Source organism: Hyla sarda, chromosome 2, assembly GCF_029499605.1.
Source record: "Hyla sarda isolate aHylSar1 chromosome 2, aHylSar1.hap1, whole genome shotgun sequence".
Taxonomy (NCBI): domain Eukaryota; kingdom Metazoa; phylum Chordata; class Amphibia; order Anura; family Hylidae; genus Hyla; species Hyla sarda.
Genome location: NC_079190.1, coordinates 320,416,110 through 320,432,207, shown reverse-complemented (window position 1 = coordinate 320,432,207; position 16,098 = coordinate 320,416,110). Strand labels below are relative to the sequence as shown.

At 41.0% G+C, this 16,098-nt stretch overlaps 1 pseudogene; it reads right to left on the bottom strand.

Annotated features, from left to right (window-relative positions):
• Window positions 1-15,270: 15,270 nt before the first annotated feature.
• LOC130360031 (U2 spliceosomal RNA) lies at window positions 15,271-15,378 on the bottom strand (annotated as a pseudogene).
• Between the last annotated feature and the right edge of the window lie 720 nt (window positions 15,379-16,098).

Genomic DNA, 16,098 nt, shown 5'->3' with positions numbered 1-16,098 from the left:
TTATTGCTAAGCAGGAAGATGGGAGTCCATTTCACTCTGATGGACCATTTTTAAATGCAATCCATAACCTGGCTTTGGCAGGAACCCTTCTTACTCCTCCTACTTGCATTTGATACTGGGTTTAGGATCTGCATAGGAAACACACACACACACACACACACACACACACACATACAAGCACACACTTACCTGTGTTGCCTGCTGACGCCTCCTTGGCTGTCCCCAAATGGTATAAAACCAACAGCCACGGGAAGCTGTAAGGATAGAGGACATACCTGCATCCTATTGGACTCACTTGTCTTGGTTAAATCCAACTTATTTGACAACCTATGGTGCTGCTACTTCTGCTCATGGCAGTGCTGCTTCTGACAAGGCTGTTCTTTGGTGGGCCTAGGCGACATCACAATCTCCATGGTTACATACACAACAAAGGTCAGATGTTGTTTACACCTGGCCATGCCAGTGGTATTGAGTAGCATATCCCAGTGCTAAGGGTCCTGGGTGCAACAATCTTTCAATGGGGAATAGCCGCACTGAGTTTGTCAAGTGCACCCATGTTTGCAACTCCAACAATACACACATATGTATGTATGTATGTATGTGTGTATGTGTGTATGTGTGTATGTGTGTATGTATGTCTATCTATCTATCTATCTATCTATCTATCTATCCACCCATCTATCTCTATATATATTTATCTCTCTCTCTCTCTATATGTATATATATATATGTATATATATATATAATTTTTTTTCTTTTAAATATATATATATATATATATATATATATATATGTATATACATATAGAGAGAGAGAGAGAGATGGAAATACTTTTTTAAACATGTTTTCACCTCATTTTTACCTTCTTTTTTTCTTCTCTCCATGTTTTCCTTCTTTCCTATGCTGCTGCTTCTTATTTTTCTTCTTTTTCAGACCCTATCATTGCACTATTGCTTATTCAATACCACCAGCAGATGGAGACACTATATTACAACATTAGTTGTGAGCAGCAGTTTGTACAAACAAATGCCTCATAGCTGATGTCCTATCCACCTATGCACATAGGCACCACCTATTGTCTATTGCCTGCAGTAGGGGCCCACTGGACTAGCCAGCAAGCAGCTGCAGCAAATAAACAGATAATCTTTCTTTCCAACACTGAAACCTGGTGGTGCATTTAATATATGCTATCAGATAGGGGACATATCAGATATTAAACTGATATAAACAGACACCACATTTGATACCAGCCAAAAGGAAGGATGAGAAGTGATAACTGTGAAAGGGGAGGAACCAACGCTGTCCCCTTCACATGCACCATCATTACTTGTAGGAAGGGAGGCTGGCTGGCAGCCTCCCATACACACTCTGGCTGGGTGGCAGTCACCCACCAGTACACACAGCAGACCCTAAACCCATATCATTATTGCTAAGCAGGAAGATGGGAGTCCATTTCACTCTGATGGACCATTTTTAAATGCAATCCATAACCTGGCTTTGGCAGGAACCCTTCTTACTCCTCCTACTTGCATTTGATACTGGGTTTAGGATCTGCATAGGAAACACACACACACACACACACACACACACACACACATACAAGCACACACTTACCTGTGTTGCCTGCTGACGCCTCCTTGGCTGTCCCCAAATGGTATAAAACCAACAGCCACGGGAAGCTGTAAGGATAGAGGACATACCTGCATCCTATTGGACTCACTTGTCTTGGTTAAATCCAACTTATTTGACAACCTATGGTGCTGCTACTTCTGCTCATGGCAGTGCTGCTTCTGACAAGGCTGTTCTTTGGTGGGCCTAGGCGACATCACAATCTCCATGGTTACATACACAACAAAGGTCAGATGTTGTTTACACCTGGCCATGCCAGTGGTATTGAGTAGCATATCCCAGTGCTAAGGGTCCTGGGTGCAACAATCTTTCAATGGGGAATAGCCGCACTGAGTTTGTCAAGTGCACCCATGTTTGCAACTCCAACAATACACACATATGTATGTATGTATGTATGTGTGTATGTGTGTATGTGTGTATGTGTGTATGTGTGTATGTGTGTATGTATGTCTATCTATCTATCTATCTATCTATCTATCTATCCATCTATCCATCTATCCACCCATCTATCTCTATATATATTTATCTCTCTCTCTCTATATGTATATATATATATATATATATATATAAAAAAAAATTCTTTTAAATATATATATATATATATATATATATATATATATATATGTATATACATAGAGAGAGAGAGATGGAAATACTTTTTTAAACATGTTTTCACCTCATTTTTACCTTCTTTTTTTCTTCTCTCCATGTTTTCCTTCTTTCCTATGCTGCTGCTTCTTATTTTTCTTCTTTTTCAGACCCTATCATTGCACTATTGCTTATTCAATACCACCAGCAGATGGAGACACTATATTACAACATTAGTTGTGAGCAGCAGTTTGTACAAACAAATGCCTCATAGCTGATGTCCTATCCACCTAGGCACATAGGCACCACCTATTGTCTATTGCCTGCAGTAGGGGCCCACTGGACTAGCCAGCAAGCAGCTGCAGCAAATAAACAGATAATCTTTCTTTCCAACACTGAAACCTGGTGGTGCATTTAATATATGCTATCAGATAGGGGACATATCAGATATTAAACTGATATAAACAGACACCACATTTGATACCAGCCAAAAGGAAGGATGAGAAGTGATAACTGTGAAAGGGGAGGAACCAACGCTGTCCCCTTCACATGCACCATCATTACTTGTAGGAAGGGAGGCTGGCTGGCAGCCTCCCATACACACTCTGGCTGGGTGGCAGTCACCCACCAGTACACACAGCAGACCCTAAACCCATATCATTATTGCTAAGCAGGAAGATGGGAGTCCATTTCACTCTGATGGACCATTTTTAAATGCAATCCATAACCTGGCTTTGGCAGGAACCCTTCTTACTCCTCCTACTTGCATTTGATACTGGGTTTAGGATCTGCATAGGAAACACACACACACACACACACACACACACACACACACACATACAAGCACACACTTACCTGTGTTGCCTGCTGACGCCTCCTTGGCTGTCCCCAAATGGTATAAAACCAACAGCCACGGGAAGCTGTAAGGATAGAGGACATACCTGCATCCTATTGGACTCACTTGTCTTGGTTAAATCCAACTTATTTGACAACCTATGGTGCTGCTACTTCTGCTCATGGCAGTGCTGCTTCTGACAAGGCTGTTCTTTGGTGGGCCTAGGCGACATCACAATCTCCATGGTTACATACACAACAAAGGTCAGATGTTGTTTACACCTGGCCATGCCAGTGGTATTGAGTAGCATATCCCAGTGCTAAGGGTCCTGGGTGCAACAATCTTTCAATGGGGAATAGCCGCACTGAGTTTGTCAAGTGCACCCATGTTTGCAACTCCAACAATACACACATATGTATGTATGTATGTATGTGTGTATGTGTGTATGTGTGTATGTGTGTATGTATGTCTATCTATCTATCTATCCACCCATCTATCTTTATATATATTTATCTCTCTCTCTCTATATGTATATATATATATATATATATATATATATATATAATTTTTTTTTCTTTTAAATATATATATATATATATATATATATATATATATATATGTATATACATATAGAGAGAGAGAGAGAGATGGAAATACTTTTTTAAACATGTTTTCACCTCATTTTTACCTTCTTTTTTTCTTCTCTCCATGTTTTCCTTCTTTCCTATGCTGCTGCTTCTTATTTTTCTTCTTTTTCAGACCCTATCATTGCACTATTGCTTATTCAATACCACCAGCAGATGGAGACACTATATTACAACATTAGTTGTGAGCAGCAGTTTGTACAAACAAATGCCTCATAGCTGATGTCCTATCCACCTAGGCACATAGGCACCACCTATTGTCTATTGCCTGCAGTAGGGGCCCACTGGACTAGCCAGCAAGCAGCTGCAGCAAATAAACAGATAATCTTTCTTTCCAACACTGAAACCTGGTGGTGCATTTAATATATGCTATCAGATAGGAGACATATCAGATATTAAACTGATATAAACAGACACCACATTTGATACCAGCCAAAAGGAAGGATGAGAAGTGATAACTGTGAAAGGGGAGGAACCAACGCTGTCCCCTTCACATGCACCATCATTACTTGTAGGAAGGGAGGCTGGCTGGCAGCCTCCCATACACACTCTGGCTGGGTGGCAGTCACCCATCAGTACACACAGCAGACCCTAAACCCATATCATTATTGCTAAGCAGGAAGATGGGAGTCCATTTCACTCTGATGGACCATTTTTAAATGCAATCCATAACCTGGCTTTGGCAGGAACCCTTCTTACTCCTCCTACTTGCATTTGATACTGGGTTTAGGATCTGCATAGGAAACACACACACACACACACACACACACACACACACATACACATACAAGCACACACTTACCTGTGTTGCCTGCTGACGCCTCCTTGGCTGTCCCCAAACGGTATAAAACCAACAGCCACGGGAAGCTGTAAGGATAGAGGACATACCTGCATCCTATTGGACTCACTTGTCTTGGTTAAATCCAACTTATTTGACAACCTATGGTGCTGCTACTTCTGCTCATGGCAGTGCTGCTTCTGACAAGGCTGTTCTTTGGTGGGCCTAGGCGACATCACAATCTCCATGGTTACATACACAACAAAGGTCAGATGTTGTTTACACCTGGCCATGCCAGTGGTATTGAGTAGCATATCCCAGTGCTAAGGGTCCTGGGTGCAACAATCTTTCAATGGGGAATAGCCGCACTGAGTTTGTCAAGTGCACCCATGTTTGCAACTCTATCTATCTATCTATCTATCTATCCATCTATCCATCTATCCACCCACCCATCTATCTCTATATATATTTATCTCTCTCTCTCTATATGTATATATATATATATATATATATATATATATATATATAATTTTTTTTTCTTTTAAATATATATATATATATATATATATGTATATACATATAGAGAGAGAGAGAGATGGAAATACTTTTTTAAACATGTTTTCACCTCATTTTTACCTTCTTTTTTTCTTCTCTCCATGTTTTCCTTCTTTCCTATGCTGCTGCTTCTTATTTTTCTTCTTTTTCAGACCCTATCATTGCACTATTGCTTATTCAATACCACCAGCAGATGGAGACACTATATTACAACATTAGTTGTGAGCAGCAGTTTGTACAAACAAATGCCTCATAGCTGATGTCCTATCCACCTAGGCACCACCTATTGTCTATTGCCTGCAGTAGGGGCCCACTGGACTAGCCAGCAAACAGCTGCAGCAAATAAACAGATAATCTTTCTTTCCAACACTGAAACCTGGTGGTGCATTTAATATATGCTATCAGATAGGGGACATATCAGATATTAAACTGATATAAACAGACACCACATTTGATACCAGCCAAAAGGAAGGATGAGAAGTGATAACTGTGAAAGGGGAGGAACCAACGCTGTCCCCTTCACATGCACCATCATTACTTGTAGGAAGGGAGGCTGGCTGGCAGCCTCCCATACACACTCTGGCTGGGTGGCAGTCACCCACCAGTACACACAGCAGACCCTAAACCCATATCATTATTGCTAAGCAGGAAGATGGGAGTCCATTTCACTCTGATGGACCATTTTTAAATGCAATCCATAACCTGGCTTTGGCAGGAACCCTTCTTACTCCTCCTACTTGCATTTGACACTGGGTTTAGGATCTGCATAGGAAACACACACACACACACACACACATACAAGCACACACTTACCTGTGTTGCCTGCTGACGCCTCCTTGGCTGTCCCCAAATGGTATAAAACCAACAGCCACGGGAAGCTGTAAGGATAGAGGACATACCTGCATCCTATTGGACTCACTTGTCTTGGTTAAATCCAACTTATTTGACAACCTATGGTGCTGCTACTTCTGCTCATGGCAGTGCTGCTTCTGACAAGGCTGTTCTTTGGTGGGCCTAGGCGACATCACAATCTCCATGGTTACATACACAACAAAGGTCAGATGTTGTTTACACCTGGCCATGCCAGTGGTATTGAGTAGCATATCCCAGTGCTAAGGGTCCTGGGTGCAACAATCTTTCAATGGGGAATAGCCGCACTGAGTTTGTCAAGTGCACCCATGTTTGCAACTCCAACAATACACACATATGTATGTATGTATGTATGTATGTGTGTATGTGTGTATGTGTGTATGTGTGTATGTATGTCTATCTATCTATCTATCTATCTATCCACCCATCTATCTCTATATATATTTATCGCTCTCTCTATATATGTATATATATATATATATATATATATATATATATATATAATTTTTTTTTCTTTTAAATATATATATATATATATATATATATATATATATATATATGTATATACATATAGAGAGAGAGAGAGATGGAAATACTTTTTTAAACATGTTTTCACCTCATTTTTACCTTCTTTTTTTCTTCTCTCCATGTTTTCCTTCTTTCCTATGCTGCTGCTTCTTATTTTTCTTCTTTTTCAGACCCTATCATTGCACTATTGCTTATTCAATACCACCAGCAGATGGAGACACTATATTACAACATTAGTTGTGAGCAGCAGTTTGTACAAACAAATGCCTCATAGCTGATGTCCTATCCACCTAGGCACATAGGCACCACCTATTGTCTATTGCCTGCAGTAGGGGCCCACTGGACTAGCCAGCAAGCAGCTGCAGCAAATAAACAGATAATCTTTCTTTCCAACACTGAAACCTGGTGGTGCATTTAATATATGCTATCAGATAGGGGACATATCAGATATTAAACTGATATAAACAGACACCACATTTGATACCAGCCAAAAGGAAGGATGAGAAGTGATAACTGTGAAAGGGGAGGAACCAACGCTGTCCCCTTCACATGCACCATCATTACTTGTAGGAAGGGAGGCTGGCTGGCAGCCTCCCATACACACTCTGGCTGGGTGGCAGTCACCCACCAGTACACACAGCAGACCCTAAACCCATATCATTATTGCTAAGCAGGAAGATGGGAGTCCATTTCACTCTGATGGACCATTTTTAAATGCAATCCATAACCTGGCTTTGGCAGGAACCCTTCTTACTCCTCCTACTTGCATTTGATACTGGGTTTAGGATCTGCATAGGAAACACACACACAAACACACACACATATATACAAGCACACACTTACCTGTGTTGCCTGCTGACGCCTCCTTGGCTGTCCCCAAACGGTATAAAACCAACAGCCACGGGAAGCTGTAAGGATAGAGGACATACCTGCATCCTATTGGACTCACTTGTCTTGGTTAAATCCAACTTATTTGACAACCTATGGTGCTGCTACTTCTGCTCATGGCAGTGCTGCTTCTGACAAGGCTGTTCTTTGGTGGGCCTAGGCGACATCACAATCTCCATGGTTACATACACAACAAGGGTCAGATGTTGTTTACACCTGGCCATGCCAGTGGTATTGAGTAGCATATCCCAGTGCTAAGGGTCCTGGGTGCAACAATCTTTCAATGGGGAATAGCCGCACTGAGTTTGTCAAGTGCACCCATGTTTGCAACTCCAACAATACACACATATGTATGTATGTATGTATGTGTGTATGTGTGTATGTGTGTATGTATGTCTATCTATCTATCTATCTATCTATCCATCTATCCACCCATCTATCTCTATATATATTTATCTCTCTCTCTCTATATGTATATATATATATATATATATATATATATATATAATTTTTTTTTCTTTTAAATATATATATATATATATATATATATATATATATATATATGTATATACATAGAGAGAGAGAGATGGAAATACTTTTTTAAACATGTTTTCACCTCATTTTTACCTTCTTTTTTTCTTCTCTCCATGTTTTCCTTCTTTCCTATGCTGCTGCTTCTTATTTTTCTTCTTTTTCAGACCCTATCATTGCACTATTGCTTATTCAATACCACCAGCAGATGGAGACACTATATTACAACATTAGTTGTGAGCAGCAGTTTGTACAAACAAATGCCTCATAGCTGATGTCCTATCCACCTAGGCACATAGGCACCACCTATTGTCTATTGCCTGCAGTAGGGGCCCACTGGACTAGCCAGCAAGCAGCTGCAGCAAATAAACAGATAATCTTTCTTTCCAACACTGAAACCTGGTGGTGCATTTAATATATGCTATCAGATAGGGGACATATCAGATATTAAACTGATATAAACAGACACCACATTTGATACCAGCCAAAAGGAAGGATGAGAAGTGATAACTGTGAAAGGGGAGGAACCAACGCTGTCCCCTTCACATGCACCATCATTACTTGTAGGAAGGGAGGCTGGCTGGCAGCCTCCCATACACACTCTGGCTGGGTGGCAGTCACCCACCAGTACACACAGCAGATCCTAAACCCATATCATTATTGCTAAGCAGGAAGATGGGAGTCCATTTCACTCTGATGGACCATTTTTAAATGCAATCCATAACCTGGCTTTGGCAGGAACCCTTCTTACTCCTCCTACTTGCATTTGATACTGGGTTTAGGATCTGCATAGGAAACACACACACACACACACACACACACACACACACATACACATACAAGCACACACTTACCTGTGTTGCCTGCTGACGCCTCCTTGGCTGTCCCCAAACGGTATAAAACCAACAGCCACGGGAAGCTGTAAGGATAGAGGACATACCTGCATCCTATTGGACTCACTTGTCTTGGTTAAATCCAACTTATTTGACAACCTATGGTGCTGCTACTTCTGCTCATGGCAGTGCTGCTTCTGACAAGGCTGTTCTTTGGTGGGCCTAGGCGACATCACAATCTCCATGGTTACATACACAACAAAGGTCAGATGTTGTTTACACCTGGCCATGCCAGTGGTATTGAGTAGCATATCCCAGTGCTAAGGGTCCTGGGTGCAACAATCTTTCAATGGGGAATAGCCGCACTGAGTTTGTCAAGTGCACCCATGTTTGCAACTCTATCTATCTATCTATCTATCTATCCATCTATCCATCTATCCACCCACCCATCTATCTCTATATATATTTATCTCTCTCTCTCTATATGTATATATATATATATATATATATATATATATATATATAATTTTTTTTTCTTTTAAATATATATATATATATATATATATGTATATACATATAGAGAGAGAGAGAGATGGAAATACTTTTTTAAACATGTTTTCACCTCATTTTTACCTTCTTTTTTTCTTCTCTCCATGTTTTCCTTCTTTCCTATGCTGCTGCTTCTTATTTTTCTTCTTTTTCAGACCCTATCATTGCACTATTGCTTATTCAATACCACCAGCAGATGGAGACACTATATTACAACATTAGTTGTGAGCAGCAGTTTGTACAAACAAATGCCTCATAGCTGATGTCCTATCCACCTAGGCACCACCTATTGTCTATTGCCTGCAGTAGGGGCCCACTGGACTAGCCAGCAAACAGCTGCAGCAAATAAACAGATAATCTTTCTTTCCAACACTGAAACCTGGTGGTGCATTTAATATATGCTATCAGATAGGGGACATATCAGATATTAAACTGATATAAACAGACACCACATTTGATACCAGCCAAAAGGAAGGATGAGAAGTGATAACTGTGAAAGGGGAGGAACCAACGCTGTCCCCTTCACATGCACCATCATTACTTGTAGGAAGGGAGGCTGGCTGGCAGCCTCCCATACACACTCTGGCTGGGTGGCAGTCACCCACCAGTACACACAGCAGACCCTAAACCCATATCATTATTGCTAAGCAGGAAGATGGGAGTCCATTTCACTCTGATGGACCATTTTTAAATGCAATCCATAACCTGGCTTTGGCAGGAACCCTTCTTACTCCTCCTACTTGCATTTGACACTGGGTTTAGGATCTGCATAGGAAACACACACACACACACACACACATACAAGCACACACTTACCTGTGTTGCCTGCTGACGCCTCCTTGGCTGTCCCCAAATGGTATAAAACCAACAGCCACGGGAAGCTGTAAGGATAGAGGACATACCTGCATCCTATTGGACTCACTTGTCTTGGTTAAATCCAACTTATTTGACAACCTATGGTGCTGCTACTTCTGCTCATGGCAGTGCTGCTTCTGACAAGGCTGTTCTTTGGTGGGCCTAGGCGACATCACAATCTCCATGGTTACATACACAACAAAGGTCAGATGTTGTTTACACCTGGCCATGCCAGTGGTATTGAGTAGCATATCCCAGTGCTAAGGGTCCTGGGTGCAACAATCTTTCAATGGGGAATAGCCGCACTGAGTTTGTCAAGTGCACCCATGTTTGCAACTCCAACAATACACACATATGTATGTATGTATGTATGTATGTGTGTATGTGTGTATGTGTGTATGTGTGTATGTATGTCTATCTATCTATCTATCTATCTATCCACCCATCTATCTCTATATATATTTATCGCTCTCTCTATATATGTATATATATATATATATATATATATATATATATATATAATTTTTTTTTCTTTTAAATATATATATATATATATATATATATATATATATATATATGTATATACATATAGAGAGAGAGAGAGATGGAAATACTTTTTTAAACATGTTTTCACCTCATTTTTACCTTCTTTTTTTCTTCTCTCCATGTTTTCCTTCTTTCCTATGCTGCTGCTTCTTATTTTTCTTCTTTTTCAGACCCTATCATTGCACTATTGCTTATTCAATACCACCAGCAGATGGAGACACTATATTACAACATTAGTTGTGAGCAGCAGTTTGTACAAACAAATGCCTCATAGCTGATGTCCTATCCACCTAGGCACATAGGCACCACCTATTGTCTATTGCCTGCAGTAGGGGCCCACTGGACTAGCCAGCAAGCAGCTGCAGCAAATAAACAGATAATCTTTCTTTCCAACACTGAAACCTGGTGGTGCATTTAATATATGCTATCAGATAGGGGACATATCAGATATTAAACTGATATAAACAGACACCACATTTGATACCAGCCAAAAGGAAGGATGAGAAGTGATAACTGTGAAAGGGGAGGAACCAACGCTGTCCCCTTCACATGCACCATCATTACTTGTAGGAAGGGAGGCTGGCTGGCAGCCTCCCATACACACTCTGGCTGGGTGGCAGTCACCCACCAGTACACACAGCAGACCCTAAACCCATATCATTATTGCTAAGCAGGAAGATGGGAGTCCATTTCACTCTGATGGACCATTTTTAAATGCAATCCATAACCTGGCTTTGGCAGGAACCCTTCTTACTCCTCCTACTTGCATTTGATACTGGGTTTAGGATCTGCATAGGAAACACACACACAAACACACACACATATATACAAGCACACACTTACCTGTGTTGCCTGCTGACGCCTCCTTGGCTGTCCCCAAACGGTATAAAACCAACAGCCACGGGAAGCTGTAAGGATAGAGGACATACCTGCATCCTATTGGACTCACTTGTCTTGGTTAAATCCAACTTATTTGACAACCTATGGTGCTGCTACTTCTGCTCATGGCAGTGCTGCTTCTGACAAGGCTGTTCTTTGGTGGGCCTAGGCGACATCACAATCTCCATGGTTACATACACAACAAGGGTCAGATGTTGTTTACACCTGGCCATGCCAGTGGTATTGAGTAGCATATCCCAGTGCTAAGGGTCCTGGGTGCAACAATCTTTCAATGGGGAATAGCCGCACTGAGTTTGTCAAGTGCACCCATGTTTGCAACTCCAACAATACACACATATGTATGTATGTATGTATGTGTGTATGTGTGTATGTGTGTATGTATGTCTATCTATCTATCTATCTATCTATCCATCTATCCACCCATCTATCTCTATATATATTTATCTCTCTCTCTCTATATGTATATATATATATATATATATATATATATATATAATTTTTTTTTCTTTTAAATATATATATATATATATATATATATATATATATATATATATATGTATATACATAGAGAGAGAGAGATGGAAATACTTTTTTAAACATGTTTTCACCTCATTTTTACCTTCTTTTTTTCTTCTCTCCATGTTTTCCTTCTTTCCTATGCTGCTGCTTCTTATTTTTCTTCTTTTTCAGACCCTATCATTGCACTATTGCTTATTCAATACCACCAGCAGATGGAGACACTATATTACAACATTAGTTGTGAGCAGCAGTTTGTACAAACAAATGCCTCATAGCTGATGTCCTATCCACCTAGGCACATAGGCACCACCTATTGTCTATTGCCTGCAGTAGGGGCCCACTGGACTAGCCAGCAAGCAGCTGCAGCAAATAAACAGATAATCTTTCTTTCCAACACTGAAACCTGGTGGTGCATTTAATATATGCTATCAGATAGGGGACATATCAGATATTAAACTGATATAAACAGACACCACATTTGATACCAGCCAAAAGGAAGGATGAGAAGTGATAACTGTGAAAGGGGAGGAACCAACGCTGTCCCCTTCACATGCACCATCATTACTTGTAGGAAGGGAGGCTGGCTGGCAGCCTCCCATACACACTCTGGCTGGGTGGCAGTCACCCACCAGTACACACAGCAGATCCTAAACCCATATCATTATTGCTAAGCAGGAAGATGGGAGTCCATTTCACTCTGATGGACCATTTTTAAATGCAATCCATAACCTGGCTTTGGCAGGAACCCTTCTTACTCCTCCTACTTGCATTTGATACTGGGTTTAGGATCTGCATAGGAAACACACACACACACACACACACACACACACACACACACACACACACACACACACATACAAGCACACACTTACCTGTGTTGCCTGCTGACGCCTCCTTGGCTGTCCCCAAACGGTATAAAACCAACAGCCACGGGAAGCTGTAAGGATAGAGGACATACCTGCATCCTATTGGACTCACTTGTCTTGGTTAAATCCAACTTATTTGACAACCTATGGTGCTGCTACTTCTGCTCATGGCAGTGCTGCTTCTGACAAGGCTGTTCTTTGGTGGGCCTAGGCGACATCACAATCTCCATGGTTACATACACAACAAAGGTCAGATGTTGTTTACACCTGGCCATGCCAGTGGTATTGAGTAGCATATCCCAGTGCTAAGGGTCCTGGGTGCAACAATCTTTCAATGGGGAATAGCCGCACTGAGTTTGTCAAGTGCACCCATGTTTGCAACTCCAACAATACACACATATGTATGTATGTATGTATGTATGTGTGTATGTGTGTATGTGTGTATGTGTGTATGTATGTGTGTATGTGTGTATGTGTGTATGTATGTCTATCTATCTATCTATCCACCCATCTATCTCTATATATATTTATCTCTCTCTCTATATATATGTATATATATATATATAATTTTTTTCTTTTAAATATATATATATATATATATATATATATATATATATATATATGTATATACATATAGAGAGAGAGAGAGAGAGAGATGGAAATACTTTTTTAAACATGTTTTCACCTCATTTTTACCTTCTTTTTTTCTTCTCTCCATGTTTTCCTTCTTTCCTATGCTGCTGCTTCTTATTTTTCAGACCCTATCATTGCACTATTGCTTATTCAATACCACCAGCAGATGGAGACACTATATTACAACATTAGTTGTGAGCAGCAGTTTGTACAAACAAATGCCTCATAGCTGATGTACTATCCACCTAGGCACATAGGCACCACCTATTGTCTTTTGCCTGCAGTAGGGACCCACTGGACTAGCCAGCAAGCAGCTGCAGCAGCAAATAAACAGGTAATCTTTCTTTCCAACACTGAAACCTGGTGGTGCACTTAATATATGCTACCAGATAGGGGACATATCAGATATTAAACTGATATAAACAGACACCACATTTGATACCAGCCAAAAGGAAGGATGAGAAGTGATAACTGTGAAAGGGGAGGAACCAACGCTGTCCCCTTCACATGCACCATCACTACTTGTAGGAAGGGAGGCTGGCTGGCAGCCTCCCATACACACTCTGGCTGGGTGGCAGTCACCCACCAGTACACACAGCAGACCCTAAACCCATATCATTATTGCTAAGCAGGAAGATGGGAGTCCATTTCACTCTGATGGACCATTTTTAAATGCAATCCATAACCTGGCTTTGGCAGGAACCCTTCTTACTCCTCCTACTTGCATTTGATACTGGGTTTAGGATCTGCATAGGAAACACACACACACACACACACAAGCACACACTTACCTGTGTTGCCTGCTGACGCCTCCTTGGCTGTCCCCAAACGGTATAAAACCAACAGCCACGGGAAGCTGTAAGGATAGAGGACATACCTGCATCCTATTGGACTCACTTGTCTTGGTTAAATCCAACTTATTTGACAACCTATGGTGCTGCTACTTCTGCTCATGGCAGTGCTGCTTCTGACAAGGCTGTTCTTTGGTGGGCCTAGGCGACATCACAATCTCCATGGTTACATACACAACAAAGGTCAGATGTTGTTTACACCTGGCCATGCCAGTGGTATTGAGTAGCATATCCCAGTGCTAAGGGTCCTGGGTGCAACAATCTTTCAATGGGGAATAGCCGCACTGAGTTTGTCAAGTGCACCCATGTTTGCAACTCCAACAATACACACGTATGTATGTATGTATGTATGTATGTATGTATGTGTATCTATCTATCTATCTATCTATCCACCCAACTATCTCTATATATATTTATCTCTCTCTCTCTCTATATGTATATATATATATATATATATATATAATTTTTTTTTTCTTTTAAATATATATATATATATATGTATATACATATAGAGAGAGAGAGAGATGGAAATACTTTTTTAAACATGTTTTCACCTCATTTTTACCTTCTTTATTTCTTCTCTCCATGTTTTCCTTCTTTCCTATGCTGCTGCTTCTTATTTTTCTTCTTTTTCAAACCCTATCATTGCACTATTGCTTATTCAATACCACCAGCAGATGGAGACACTATATTACAACATTAGTTGTGAGCAGCAGTTTGTACAAACAAATGCCTCATAGCTGATGTCCTATCCACCTAGGCACATAGGCACCACCTATTGTCTTTTGCCTGCAGTAGGGACCCACTGGACTAGCCAGCAAGCAGCTGCAGCAGCAAATAAACAGGTAATCTTTCTTTCCAACACTGAAACCTTGTGGTGCACTTAATATATGCTACCAGATAGGGGACATATCAGATATTAAACTGATATAAACAGACACCACATTTGATACCAGCCAAAAGGAAGGATGATAAGTGATAACTGTGAAAGGGGAGGAACCAACGCTGTCCCCTTCACATGCACCATCACTACTTGTAGGAAGGGAGGCTGGCTGGCAGCCTCCCATACACACTCTGGCTGGGTGGCAGTCACCCACCAGTACACACAGCAGACCCTAAACCCATATCATTACTGCTAAGCAGGAAGATGGGAGTCCATTTCACTCTGATGGACCATTTTTAAATGCAATCCATAACCTGGCTTTGGCAGGAACCCTTCTTACTCCTCCTACTTGCATTTGATACTGGGTTTAGGATCTGCATAGGAAACACACACACACACACACACACAAGCACACACTTACCTGTGTTGCCTGCTGACGCCTCCTTGGCTGTCCCCAAACGGTATAAAACCAACAGCCACGGGAAGCTGTAAGGATAGAGGACATACCTGCATCCTATTGGACTCACTTGTCTTGGTTAAATCCAACTTATTTGACAACCTATGGTGCTGCTACTTATGCTCATGGCAGTGCTGCTTCTGACAAGGCTGTTCTTTGGTGGGCCTAGGCGACATCACAATCTCCATGGTTACATACACAACAAAGGTCAGATGTTGTTTACACCTGGCCATGCCAGTGGTATTGAGTAGCATATCCCAGTGCTAAGGGTCCTGGGTGCAACAATCTTTCAATGGGGAATAGCCGCACTGAGTTTGTCAAGTGCACCCATGTTTGCAACTCCAACAATACACACATATG